Raw genomic sequence first — 15,203 nt, forward strand, 5'->3', positions numbered from 1 at the left:
AGAGCTATCATTTCCTGAGAGAGAGAAGACTATGGAGGAGCAGATTTGGGGAAAGGTCAGAAGTTGGATTTTGAATATGTGACGTTTCAGACACCTATCAGACATCCAAAGGCGGGTCTGCAGGCAGTCGGAGCAAGTCTGTACGTCAGGGGTTAGGTCTAGGCCAGGGATGTGACTCCGGGAGTTGCTGGCATCTACAGTGTATTTAAAGGCCTGAGACTGGATGAGGTCAACAAGGGAATCAATTACATAGAAGAGGAGGGGCTGAGAGGCTGAGCACAGGGGCACACTCCACCAACTAGAGGTCAGGGAGAATACGGGGGAGCAAGCAGAGGAGACTGAGGGGTGGCCCAGGAGACCAGGAAAGAACCAGAAGCTCATGGCACCCTAGAGGCAAGTGAAGAAAGTGTTTGAACACAGAGTAATCAATTGTGTCAAACGCTGACGGTGGATCAAACAAGGAGATTGAGACCCAACCATCAGATTTCGCAGTTTTGGTGGAGAGATGGGCCCAAAAGCACGTCTGCAGTGTGTTCGAGAGAGAAGGGGTGAAGAGGAATGTACTCACATTTGCCACCCTCTTTGTGTCGGTGACTTTAGCACTGTTTGGAACCAAAAGAAATGTCTGATTCTTTTCCCCCAACAAAATTAAGTATATTTGAATATTAGCTCTGCTCAATTTAATTTAAACTGACTAGTTCAGGTTAAAAAAACAGCTTTTTCTTCTACAGCAGGGTGTTTTGCCTAAGATATTTAATAATTGGTTTAACTTTCTGCTTTACTTTTTACATGAACAAAATATTGGCTCCATACTCTAATATGTGTGGTATATCTGGCAGGTATTCTGCATGTGTAGTCTCTGTAGTAAGTGACCTGTTGTATATAATTTACATAAGTCAGTAAATATGTATCTCCTTCTGTTCCCATCTGGTGAGGCACCAATAATCTAGAAGATAGGAAAAAGAAGACAGTAAGAAGAGAAAGGAAAGCAAGCAATACTTCTGAATTCTCTCCAACCTGATGATGGAGTTAGTTCCATTTAAATCTAGTATCGACAGAAGGGATGAACACAAAGTCACATTCATCAGTGTTCACAGCATCAGAGGCTGGGAGCACAATTACTGACTCAGGCACAATGTAAATTACCAAAATAAAAGGAGAAATTGCTCTTTCCTTTTAAATTAAATCTGTGACATGTTGCTCTGAATACAATCCTGAGTTTTTAACTATATAAATTAGTCATAATGTCTGCAGTATCATTTCTATTTGATTGTAAATTCTTCTTTCATCTTACTAAGACTACTAGAAACTTCAAGAAAATAGGACCTCACTCATCCCCTGGTTAACTAGAAGTGAGAGCAGTTTTACTCAAAGGATCATAGTCCTAGGCTATAAATGTAATTATTGTTGTTTTCTTTATTTCTTTTTCTTTTTCTTCCTTCAATAAAAAAGGAGCAGAATGCCATTTGCAGCAACATGGATGGACCTAGAGATTGTCATACTGAGTGAAGTAAGTCAGACAGACAAAGAGAAATATCGTATGATATCGCTTATGTGCGGAACCTAAAAAGAAATGATACAGATGAATGTATTTACAAAACAGAAATGGACTCACAAACTTAGAGAATGACCTTATGGTTACCACGGTGGAAGGGTAAAGGGAAGGGATAGTTAGGAAGTTTGGGATGGACATGCACACACTACTATAGTTAAAAAGGATAACCAACAAGGACCTACTGTAGAGCACAGGGAACTCTGTTCAATGTTATGTGGCAGCCTGGATGAGAGGGGAGTCTGGGGGAGAATGGATACATGTATATGTATGGCTGAGTTGCTTTGCTGTACACCTGAAACTATCACAACATTAATCGGCTATATTCCATTATAAAATAAAAAGTTAAAAAAAAAAAAGGAGCAGAAAGAGACAGTATAGCTGAAATGGAGTTACTTCCATAAATTGTTTCTTCCACAGTGCTGGAAACCCTAAGATAACAGTCCTGTATTCAAATGTGAGAGGCAGAAAATGTAATTTACTTCAAGCATTATGTGAAAGAGAATAGATTTTTTAAAAAATAGACCATAGTAAGTGAAATACTCACAGTAACTAATATACAACGTCCATTTGACTTTCAACCTTTTTACATATTTAGCAATCAAAAAATAGACATAATGATGATTTTCCTTTAAAGATCATTTTTGCTGTTGCTATTGTTGGAATAATGAATATAATTAACTATAGGGCATTAACTCTTGCATGGAAAATAAACAAACAAAAAAATACCCACTTTGGTTTACAAATGAAGGGGAGAGACAAAAGAAAGTATTTAGTTATTAAGTAAACTTCCTCTCGCTTATTTTTCTCAGATTGTAATTTTTACTGTTTCTCTCTGTCCAACTGGCCTTCTCATAGAAATGAATCTTTTTTATTATCTTAATTTTCAGCTCACTTATAATTTCTTACTTACCTAGTCACTATACAAAGGTGTTTTCTTACCTAAGTGACTCTTTCTGGTGACCAACTGACCACCTTGGGCACCAAATCATCCTTCCTATCAGTTCTTAATTCCCTTCATGTTCAGGGGTCAAACTATGAAATTCTCATACCTCACCAGTGGAAACAGCTTGTCAAGCGATTTCACACCCCACATGCTGTAGGGCCCATGAAGAAAGGGGGACAGATGAAAGGCATGCACGGGCAAGACAGCGGCTCGGGAATGTCCTGCAGTCCATACCTGGAGCAAGTCCTGAATGTCGTTTTCACATTATTGTTTTTATTTCCTTCACAGCATACCGTATCTCTTTGGACTACCAGGAGAGTAACCCAAGAAGTTCTGACACTTAGCTAGGAAATCGTCTGACCTGAACCCTACTGCAGTTCATTCCACAGCCCTCTTTTAGGACATTTCTGACCTGTTTACTGATTGGATTGTTCCGGCATGGGTGTTTGAACCCGTATTTAAGTTGATGGAATTTTCCCCTTCCTGGAAGTCCAGGTTTATCTTCATGTTAGAGAAAGAAAGACAGAGACAGAGAAGACAAGAATGTCAACTATTTTACAATAAGGGGAAAAAACATCAGTCTACATCCCATCTCTATATTTTAACACTTCCTGTAAGAGAAATCCAGGAAATGTGCTTTTTTCCCCCCCCCAATGAGTACAATTTTGTGCCACAGCCAAGAGACCCTCCTGTTTGCTGCGCTCAACTGCATGTATCCAGTGGACTAGATCAGAGGCCAGAGGAATGCTAAGCTCAGCAGGCACGTGCTGGGGGCACGCTTAATCTGCTGTATTGCTCTGCTGTGTCTCTACACCCACCAAAAGTCCTCACATTCCCAAGTCCCCGGGATGCAGCTGCCTCTGGAGATCACCCCATCACTTCCTTCTCATCTTACCCCCACGGTCTTCTCCCCCAAACATCCGTGTCTAGAGCACCCGAGACTTCTTCTGACTGTTGTGTCTGTTGGGACCACAAACATCATTGCATCCATTACACTGGAAAACAATTTGCAATACAAATATTTCAGTGAATTCACTTGGTCAGTGTTTCAATTCAGCATTTCAATAGTCAACCAAATACTATGAGTTCTATTTCTTCCCTTCCTATAAAGTATATTATTAGCACATTTTCTGGAAGGCATATTTATTTATTTTAATATTTATTTATTTATTGGCTGCATTTGGGTCTTAGTTGTGGCACACGGGCTTTTTGTTGTGGTGCGCGGGCTCCAGAGCACATGGGTTCTGTAGTTGTGGCACGTACCCCGCGGCACATGGGACCTTAGTTCCCCAACCCGCGTCCCCTGCATTGGAAGGCGGATTCTTAAACACTGGACCACCAGGGAAGTCCTGGAAAGGCATATTTCAACCTGACAAGTTTTTCAAATGGAGGAATTAAATCACAGAGTTTAAGGAAAATGTGCAAGGCAGTAAGAACACATGACATGTCACGAAAAATGTAGCTTAAAAGTTGCTTCAAAATAAGTTCATCCCATATTTCTGGGGATATCTGGGATGATTGACATGTTCTGTATCTTGATTGGAGTGATGATTTCACAAATGTATATATTTATTAAAACTCAGTGAATGGTACACTTAAGACCTGTGCATTTCACTGTTTAAATTTTATCTTAAAAATTAAAAAGCCCACCCTTTCTGATTGCTATAAACGATCAGAGCCCCTTTGTATTAACTTCCACATACCCACCAGTTGGCCCTGAAACTGTGTCTGCTATGAAGCAGTGGCTCCAACACTACCACTTCTGCCTCATCATCTTCGTTTCCTTGGTGATTTACTTTCTTTTCTTTTTCTCTCTTTTTTGTTATTATTGCCGAATTCCCTAGGATCAGCTCTTTTATTTTTAAAATCTTTGTTCAACATATTACATTTTAACACTTTTCATCTTCCCCTTTTACTAATACTGATTCACTGCATATAAATGTTTTTAAAGGCACGAAGAAGAAGATAAAAATCGCCCATGTCTCCGCTATTCAAGGAAAAATACTGTCAGTATTTTATGTCTACGCTTCTGGGTATATTCAATAGATACTGAGTGCCCACTTTGTGGCAGGGCTTGTCCCAGGCGCCGGGTATACTGTGGTAAGCAAGACAGTGCCCAGCCCTCACAGAGCTTGCATGCTAATAAATGATACGTACAGAGGGATTTTTTAAAATGAGACACAATTGTACATATTCCTTTATAATCTGCTTTTTCCACTTAGCAATTTATCACTAATATATCTGCAAGTGAATAAAAATTGTTTGACATCATTTTCATAGCTGCATAGCTCTCCCTGGTACAGCTATATTAGAATTTATTAAATAAATCCCCTAGTTCAAACAACTAAACCTTTCAAAGCTATAACCTACTTTCCTATAAACATCTCATTAAGAGTCTTTTGAATATATCTTTCATGATCTTCTTGCTGGCAAAATAATTTTGGGAATCATTGTTAACATACCTGTTTTCCTTTAAACACCCTCCACTTTAGTGGTGGCATAAGCTTGATCCTTAATTCTCTGTACTTTTGTTTTGATTTGTTTTTTTGCGGTACGCGGGCCTCTCACTGTCGTGGCCTCTCCCGTTACGGAGCACAGGCTCCGGACGCGCAGGCTCAGCGGCCATGGCTCACGGGCCCAGCCGCTCCGCAGCATGTGGGATCCTCCCAGACTGGGGCACGAACCCGTGTCCCCTGCATCGGCAGGCGGACTCCCAACCACTGCGCCACCAGGGAAGCCCCTGTACTTTTGATGAAAGACGCTATACGTCATTTTCAAAGTCACCGTAAAGGATGACATCTTCATGTACTTATATCCAAGTAATGCCTTTCTACTATAAAGGTATATCAAGGCCTTGGAGGTAGATACCTCACCAGAAGCTTCTTTACCCATTTCTTCCAGGAAATTATCCTGCTCTCTCTATTGCATCAGGGCTTAAATGGGCAGAGCGGGCGGAGTGATTTTTGCAACTATAAAGCATTTGCCTAAGCCTAAGGCTAATGCCTTATGAAGGTATCTTGGTTGAAAACTCCGGGCACAGGACAGAGGGAGATTTACTATCTGGCCCATGTGTGGCCAAGAAGCAATTGAGGAAGTAAAACTGAAAATGAAGTCTGGGTGGGAGTGGGAGCTCTCCACATTATTTATTTCCTGACGAAACTTTGATCCTAGAGAACATCGAGCTTAGCAGTTTTGCAGGGGAGGAGAAAGTCAGTCTTGAAAACATAATACAGGAAATCTTCAACCTACATATTTCCCAAGGTTCAATAGTAAATCTATTATTTAAAATGTAGAAAAATACTCAAAGAAACAATCCAGCAACACACTTGAACCACTTTTCGTTGAGCCCCTCTTACGTGCAAAGAACTGTTTACAGTACACTTAAGATGCTGACCGCCATCTCAAGCTAGTGCACACACTTATTTCACCCTCCCATGAAGGTGAAAGCCTATATTTGCCGTGAAAAGAGTATATAACAACATATTATCATAATATTCTTTGATACATTTTTGATCACCGTTTTCAGGGAACTGTGCAAGGTATGGGGGGTTGGGGGGGGGAAACAAAGACGATCTGGACAAAACGTATCATTAAAGGGTTGATGGACTACAGCTGCCATCGTGTTACTGCAGATGTGCTGCTGAGCCCTCCAGATAGGGCTAGCCTAACCTGAGAGCGCTGTCAGTGGACCACACGCCAAATTTGAAAAACTTAATATGAAATAAAGATCTTTTATTAATAAGTTTTGATAATGATTACATGTTGAAATGGTAATATTTTGGATATGTGGGTTAAATAAAATATACTATTAAAATTAATTTTATGTGTTTCTAGCTTCCTAATTTCATTTAAACTTAAGTCGCATTATACTTGTATTGGCAGTACAGATCTACACAATTATACTTACTACCTACTCAGTGCTTATACTATATACCAGGTAACTTTATACCAAATATATGTGATCTTCCACAAGGGAAGTATTACAGATAAGGAAACTGAGGGTTCAAAGTCTATATTAATTCCTTACTCAACACACACCTAGTATATTTTCTGGGCACCAAGGGCTGTTGTAGGCAGCGGGGATACAGCAAAACAAAGTCCCTACTCTCATGGAACTTATGTTCTAGTGGGAGAGAAAGGTAATAAGTATAAAAAAATATGTCAGGCAGTGAGAGTGTGGAAAGATGAAGCCTGTAAGAGATGGAGTGCCCAGAACTGGGGTGATGTGGGAGTGGGCTGTTTTTTAGATAACAAGGTCTGAGAAGGAGTTGTCGTCTGAGTAGAAACATGAAGTGAAAAAGTGAGTCCTGCGAATATCGACCTGGCCAGGAGCTTCTGGGCAGAAGCGACAACAAGTAAATGACCAAGGGGTGTGTGTGTGTGCACTCTATACCCTGGAGGAAGAGCAGGAGAGCCAGTGGTGAGCAGGAGAGAACAGTGAACGAGGAGTAGAAGAAGTCAAGAGCCAGCTCACGTAGCGACTTGGAAGCCACCATGACTAGGAAATGTTCGAGGATGGCTTTGGCTGGTCTGTGATGCGTGGGCTGCTGTGGGGCATGTGTGGAGCCCAGCAAGAGTGGAAGCCAGAGACCAGTCAGGAGGCAGTAGCGCAAGAGAGATCTTACGAGGCCTGTCTGACTCAGCCACTGGAGATTTGCTGTTCCTGCGATACAAAGTAAAATAATCTAAAAATTATCCAGAGAATCTGAACAGCAAAGGTCAAATATCTGGATAACTTAAGCCTCAAAATATATTTTGAGTCTGTAGAGTTATCTGAATTGGCAGTCAAAAATCACTGTCAAACTTCATAGGACAGTAATTTATCTCTGTCCTTTGCCTTCTGCCAATTGAACCTAAGGGAAGTGAACTTGAGATCTGTAATCGGCAGAATGGGATGGCAGGACCTTTAAGTACGATTCGGATCAAGCAAATTAGCTTTGTTTTTGCCAAAGAAAAGTATTTCGTTGGGCCAGATGACAATTTTGTAGCCTAAACTATCTGCGCTGGCTCTGTCTACCTTCTGAACTACTCTCATAATTGCTAATTCTGAGTTTAATTTAAGCATAGCTGCACACTCAAGAGAGAGTTAAGGAAAGAGTTAAGGAAAGCTGTGTCTTGGATAAACGTATAAATTAGTCTGGATAACGCTGCACAATCAGTCTGTTTCTCTGGACAGAAGTACTTCAAATAAAGAAAGCATCCGCAAGGTCAAATGTTATGTAGGTCAAGTCCTTCCTCCTCTGAGAGGTAAAGGAAGGTGTAAAGTAGGTACCCAGTTTCAAATGAAAACAAATAAAAATCAATCACAAGGAACCCCAAAAGTCATGTCTTGATAAAAAGGAGGCTCAATCCTGAACCTCCAGGTTGGTGTATTTACTTTGATGGAACTCACTGGAAAATTGTTCAGCTCCATGCTTCACCGTGCCTGTGTAGATGTGTTTTCTGGGCATTGGATGCAGCTCCTGTCAGTCAGGCACTTTCCTGGAGCACTAAAATGTACAGATTACACACATCAAAGGCAGGCTGCACCACTGTAGCTGAAATTTACACAGATCTATGCTGCCAGTAACTGGATAAACAATGAGACTAATGACCTTGTTCTGCATTAATCTCCATATGGCTCTGTTGGTACCGCTCTTGCCTTCAGGCAAGAAGGCTGTGGCTTTGGCTTCTAGCCTCAAACCAGGGATTAGGTGCTGGCCCGGTGCTGACAAGAGCCCAGAGCCCTGCTCCTACAGCCCAGGGAGCCTGAGAAGACTACACAGGCCGTCCATCTTAAGAGGTACATTTACCATGATTCAAGAAACACCCCTATTACCATATTCACTGAGGAAACAAATTTACAAAAGTAAGAAAATCCTTTAGCCACGCACCCCCTTCAGAGAATTTATTTACTTCCGGAGGGCCCCAGGTTTTCCCTGAGTATTTTCAGGGCCTCCCTACTGTCCCCCCAAAATAAGACAGAACCCTTGGCGCCTTGGCCCACGTCCCTCTTTCAGCCAAGAATAATCAGAATGGCTGCGTCTATAAAGAAGAGTGAAAGGAAGGACTGAAGTTGACCAGTGAACTTGTTCAGCATTCACATCTCATCTGGGACTTTGGGGAAAAGCTATGTTAAAACTGGAAGGTTTCCCTCTCCTAAGTGCCCCCCACCCCGCCTCCACATTGCTAGAAAGTCCCTTCAACACTGTTTGCGAAATCTGCTTGTTGCTGCTAGCAGAGACGGTGGAAAGAGCTGGAACATCTCGGGAGGATCCTGTACCTGGGCAGCCTTGGGCCACAGTAACAGAGGACTGGAACACTGGACACCACCCCTTACTCCTGCTTTCATCACTCTGTACGCAGGTCACAGTGAAAAGTTTATACTGGGAGGTGGAGCCCAGGAAATGACTCCGTCCATGGGTTACCTTAGGTTAGAAAGGGTCATGCATGAAGCACACTCAGCTAAACGCCCAAAGTGCTACACATATGGCTCTCCTGTCACTTCACAGCCAGCCCGAGCCATAATCTTTATTGCCCTGTAACCTTGAGATGCCTCCATCTAAGATATGTAATCACATTCTGTTCTGAAACATAAGCTCTGGTGTCCCAAGGAACACCTCTAATACACCTTTCCAGTCACCCTCCTTGGGTCTGTATTTCTGTTGTTGTTTTTGAGTATTTTCCCCATATACATGTTGCTCCTTTCACAGGCCACCGTGTTACCCCAGGCTATTAGCAGAGTTACCGGGAGCTGTGCCAAATGCCTCACAAAAATATCCCACACACAGTGCCATTTTTCCTCAGCAATTTATCAATGCATTAAGAGTCCATCGTACACATGAGGAAGAGTTAAGGCACATTCCCTCTCTTCCTGGAATGTTCTTTCTGCCATCACACTCACTCTGGGGATAACAAACGCCAAGGTGATTTTGGTGCCTTTGTAACTCAACAGTGGATGTCCGAGTGTGAAACCATTGCCATTTGCCCCTGTGGTAAAGATTCCTAGTGCTTTAGAAGTTTTTTGTTCAAAACTTACAGGTCTCCTTAAGAATCGTCTTTGCTTCATACCCACATTTGTACATATTTTTACATGCATGATCTCACTGAATTATTACAACAACCTTGTTAAGTAGGCTCTTAGTACACCTATTTTGCAGAAAGGAAACTGAGTTCTGGACAAGGTTTAATGGTTTGCCCGAGGTCACCACAGCATGAGAGGAAGTGATGGCGCCCACCTTCAATGCAGGATTTCCGACCCTTTGCATTACACTATTGCAAAGCTGTCTCTTTATATCGGTTACTTCTGAAACAACAGAACATTGCTGAAAAAGTCTATTCAAGAAGAGGCCTTAGAGGGTGTTTTTTTGTTTTTGTGTTTTTGCCATAAAGACAGGCCACTTCTGGCTACTCAGCGAGTCAGAAAAGCTTTCCAAAGTCGGCCAATAACAGGATTTCAAATCATAGAGACCAGCCGTGATTAGTGAGTGCTTTGGTAAGGAAAACTACGTGGCACACCGTACGGTGTGTAGAAAAAGCAGCACTCTGCACAACGAACGTGTGCACACGTGTGTGTCCACGTTCTCTTCCCAAATGCGGCCGCAGAATAAAGTGTGAAACATACTGAAATAAAACAATATTTATGGCTGAAGAAATTCGGATTCACATAACGGTAATTACGAACAAGCTATTTTCCGTAATAAAATTACTGCAAAACAAAATCCGGAGAAACTGTTTCCCTATGTCCTCTTTATTCTACTCCATGTGCTCAAGAATGGTTGCGGGAAAGAAAGAGTACAGGAAGCCGAGGCAGAACGAGAGTCCTAGCGAGACGGCCTCTGTTGAGGGTTGGTTTTGCTTTAGAAACTGGAATGTGTCCAGGCTTGATTTTTATTTTCAATTCACATTTCAGATCCAGCTCCCCAAACTCTTTGATCTTTCTCCCTGTCTCCTTACCCGGAAGAGAACCCTTGGCCTTCTCAGCTGGGAGCTGGGAGCACACGTGGAAAGACTGGCTCGGATCCATATTCTTGCCAAATTTAGTCACACAAAGGGGCCTGCAAGGGAAAAAAGAAAGGATGAAAGCGGCAGCCGCCAAGACTTCAAAGGCTGCGCCGCCGCGCCGGGCCCTGCGCAGGCGCCGCCCTCCGCGGATATAAGGTGCGGCTCGCGCGCGCGAGCGGCCTTTTTGCGCGGGCGCAGCGCGCGCGTCCCCGGCCTGAGGGCGGGTGAAGGAGGACCAGCGGCGGAGGAAAAGGGCCGAAGGGCTGGCCGCGGCGTTCGCGCTACCAGCCGGCAGCCCGAGGCTGGTCCGCACGCCAAGTTGAGACGCCTGAGGAAAGTTTTCAGAAAGGAGGAAAAAGCATTTCACGTCCAGCCCACTAGGCGAGCCGTCCTGCTGCCCGCAAATGTATTCCAGCTCCCACATCCATTCCATTCCACTCTGGGGATCCCCAGACGTAACGCCGGCTTCTCTGTGCGGGAGCCCGAGTCCCCGAGGGGGGTTGATGGGGGTTCCCGTCGCGGAGCCGAGCGATGCGGGCGCGTGGCGGGGCTCTCTCTGGCCCGTGCCCCTCCTCTAAACCCACTCCGCGTCCGCTCGTTCCAGTCCTTGAACACCCCAGCTTGCCTCCTCTCCCTCTGGGCGCCCCCGTGACGTGAGCCCTCGCCTCCAGCTTGGCAGAGGGTCGGCCGGCCGAGCCCACAGACTGTAGGGTGGGGTGTGGCCCTCCCTCGTGGGCCGTGGGAGGGCTCCCACACCCACCCCAGCGAGACGCGGATCCCGCGCCCGGCCCGCCCGAGCACGGGAGATGCCACCGGAGGGCTCCGTGGGCGGACCCCGCGAGGCTGCGCGGAGGTGCGGGCGCCAAGGGGCGCCGGCCCCACGGAAGCCCGGCGTCCGCAGGCGGCCAGATTTGGGAACGACATTTTCACGGTCCCCTGAGTTCTCGGTTACCCCGGCGGGTGGGGGGTTGAGTTTGTTTGTCTTAGGAGGAAGCCAGAAGAGGCGGAAGAACCCCTGGGACACAAACTGCCGTTTCCCTCGCCATCCCCCCCTCCCCTTTCCGAGAAGTCCGTTAAACTGAAGATGCCCACAGCTTTAGTCCCCTGGTGACACTGGGGTGGGAGATCGGGGGTGCCGGAGTTCCATCCCTGGAATCACATTATTCGTTTTTCTAGTCCTTCACGCTTCTCTCTCTTCCAGCATTCTCTTCCGTAGGCCCCCGCCACCTCCTTCCTCTGGGATCCCACCAAAGTTGTAGCTGGGAGAGAGTCCAGGCCACACAAAGGGGGAGACCCGGAGCCCGGGCGGGGGGTTAGGGCTGAGGAGGCGGAGAGGGCTCTGAAGGGCACCGCGCTTTTCTCTCCTCCCTGTAATTAAGGACTCACTTGAGTGTCTGTAGCTGACTCGACTCGACAGCAAAATCCGCCCCCCACCCCCGGCGGGGAGGAGGGGTCTCCGGTATTGGTGTGGGTCAACCTCCTAGTTCCCCAGTCCGCACCCGCGGGGGCTGGACCGCGTTTACTCTGCGGGTTTCGAGAACCGTCTTTGCAGCCCCCTCTCCTCTGTTCCGGCGCAGAGTGGGCGTCTCGCCCGTCCACGCGCAACGCGGGGGACGACGCCCGGCGCAGAAGGAAGTGTTGATAGAAAACAAGTCACAGTTCGCTCCCAAACTAAACCCCAACCAACCAAAGCCACCAAAAGAGGGAAAACCAACAGCAAGCCAGCCAGCCCCTAGCAATTGTTTCACGGTCGGAATTAAATCACATCAAAACGCCCCCTGAAACCCACATCCTGAAGGAGTGAACCTGCAACAGCTAACCTCCAGTCGTTCGCCCGAGTTCACACGAACAACCTGCCTCTACATCCGAGGGAAGGGGGCGGCGGGCGGCGGTGTCTCTCCCGCTCCGCACCCATCACATCCCGGACCTTGCGCCCGAAGAGGCGGTTGCATATGTTAATAGCAGCCCTCGCGCGAATTAGAAGAGACCTCTCCGTGATAGAAATGCCTTTGCCAGGAACTTCACCGAACCTGTAGGGAGGGAGGAACATCTTCCCAGGGTTACTTCGCCCCTCCTGCGTCTCCCAGCTTTTTCCCCCCGGGAGAGGCAGACTTCACGTGGAAATGTCAATCTCCCTCCCAGACAAAGCTTTAAAAAAAAAAAAAAAAAAAACTTGAGTGAATGTCTTCTAGTCAAGCTCCTTTTAAGTGCACCTCGTCAGAAGATTTGCAGCAATGCTGAGGACAATCAGCCCACACCCCGCACGCCACGGGGAGGGAAAGCAGCACGCACAGACAGTAAGGCGCTGGGTGATTTCGTTAGAAACAACGTTTCCAGAAGAGATGTTTGCCGCAAAATAGAGAACGCAGCCACCTACCCTCGGCCCTTCTAGTAAACAGTTCCCACTAGTTGTTGTTCCCCAAATTCCCATCTTCTCGAGCTCCTAACCTCCAGGACACCGGGAGCTGAGTTCCAAATGACTCAGGGAGTCCAGATAATTAACATGAAGGAGTAAATGGGATTCGAATTAGTTGCAACACTTTAACGGGGGTGGGGGATGTAGGAGTCGTCATTTAATCTCTCTTTGGCTTCCAGAAAATACCCTCTGGCCATTCTGTGTGCCCCCCGCCCCCCGACAGTTTGATGAAAAGGAACGTCTACTCTGGCTGCTTTGGTGAAACTGCATTTTCCAGTTCTTTTTCTATCGGTCAAATTGGAGCATTTGTGGGAGGGCTTTTTACTTTGTTTTCCCATATTTCTTTTAGAACAGAGGGTATAAATGTCTGACATAGCTACGTGTTCACATCTCTGAGACATTACACTCACACTCGTGCATAACTTCAAGGGAAGTTGCGTAATGCTACCGACCCAAAAAATAAAATTGGGTTTTTCCCCATCTTTTTAGTATTGCCTTACACATTGTAGCAGATTATTCTTTTTGTTGTTGTTTTTCCTCTAAGGCATAGAACTGTCAGCTATTTACAGTGGATTTAATGTTTTACTCTTCCTGGCTCCCATCACTAGCCCTTTACTTTTACCCCAACCCCCCAGATAGAATTTATCGTGTGACTACTGGCCATGCTCTATGTGACCAATTGAACCCTTTAAATGATAGTTTTAAAAATTGCTTCCTAGTGAATTCCCATCTCTATCAAGTAATTATCAGTAAGTGAAGTTTTGAGTGTTCATTTAGAGCACTGTTAAGGGCTTACTTATACGATGTCTAGCAGCATGCAAATTCCCCCTTAGGAAAAGAAGAGGGATCTTTGCATGACTATTCCTGTGTAGTACGGCTAAAGTCTGATTCTGTAATGTTTTCCCTATTTTCAGTTTGAGGGAGATGAAGACACGTTTCTTCCTGCCTCTTGTTTACTGTTCTGAGGTTTTACAGATGGCTACTGTATTGGGTATAATAATTTTGCCTGGATTTTTAACTGAGGGGGTTTGAGAGCCAAGGAATAAAATGTAATGTGTTTTCAAACTTCAGCTTCGTTTATACTGTAACTTTCACAAAGCATCTCCTTAAACGTCCTGTCCTTGTACAAAATGCATCAAAGAGACGGTGGAGGCTGGGGAATTTTTGAGGTTGGATTCGGATTTGCCTCTTCAAGGGTCTCTTTGAGCCCGCAGTCCGAGGTGCCAGAGACTGCCCTGTCCTCCCTCCTGCTACTGGCTTCACTCTCCTGGGTCCTTTTGCCTTTTCTTCCCCCTACTTGGGTTGTTTTTTCATTCTTTATGAGGTTCCCACACATCGTGGCATGTATCTTCGAAAATCCACGAGCGACCTGTAGCATAGCTCTCTGTGAGCATCCCATGGTAAGGATGTAATGAAAAAGATCTTGCTTAAAAAACGATAATTAAGATCCAGTCTTCAGTTTTTCCTTCCTCCTCCTATATTTCTCGGTAAGCCTGGAGGTTTTATTTTTGCCAGCATGTGTTCCCTTGTCCTTTTACAATGTATTTAGGAAAGCCACAACTCTTTCTTGTTCTTCTTGCTTCCTTTCTGTCTTATTAGTTGAGCAATGTGTTATGTTTTCCCCTTTTCCTTCTCTGTGTCCCCGATTCCCGCCTCATCCCCTCTGTCAGAGCATCTATCAATGTGGTGTCGATCACAGCTGCGGCGGCTTCTCTTTCATCTTCTTCCCACTGGTAGAGCAAGGGAGGGAGAGAGGGAGGAGGACAGGAGGTGGGGGAGAGACTGGCAGAGGAAGGAGGGGGGTGGGTGGGAAGGGAACAAGGAAGAGACACTTAGATGATGAAGTTAAACCGTTGGGGCAGAGTTTCTTGTCAATTTCACGCGGGCAAAGCGTCTCTCTCGTGGGTTACAAGAAGCGCCGGGTCCTTCCTGCGCTCGCCAAGTTGCCTGAATCTTTCCTCTAGGCGCGCGCGCGCGCGCACACACACACACACACACACCCAAACACACACCCCAAAACCTAGGACTCGTCCTACAGGCTCTGGGGGAAAAAAAAAAAAGTCCTCAATCACCTCCTGCTTCTCGTCGTCCCCCACCTCCCCCCCTCCGCACCCCCCAGCGGGCAGCCAAGGAGAGCTGGAGGCGGGGGAGGGGAAGGGGAGGAGAAGCGACGCAAGAGGGTAGCTTTTCAGCGCCGCCGAGGCGCGGGAGGAGGAGAAGCGGCGAGGAGGCGCTGCCGCTCACCTGCGGGGCAGGGCGCGGAGGAGGGACCAGGCTGCGCGCTCTCCGGCTGAGGAGCTGGGACG

Source organism: Globicephala melas, chromosome 5 (genome assembly GCF_963455315.2).
Source record: "Globicephala melas chromosome 5, mGloMel1.2, whole genome shotgun sequence".
In the NCBI taxonomy this organism is placed as follows: domain Eukaryota; kingdom Metazoa; phylum Chordata; class Mammalia; order Artiodactyla; family Delphinidae; genus Globicephala; species Globicephala melas.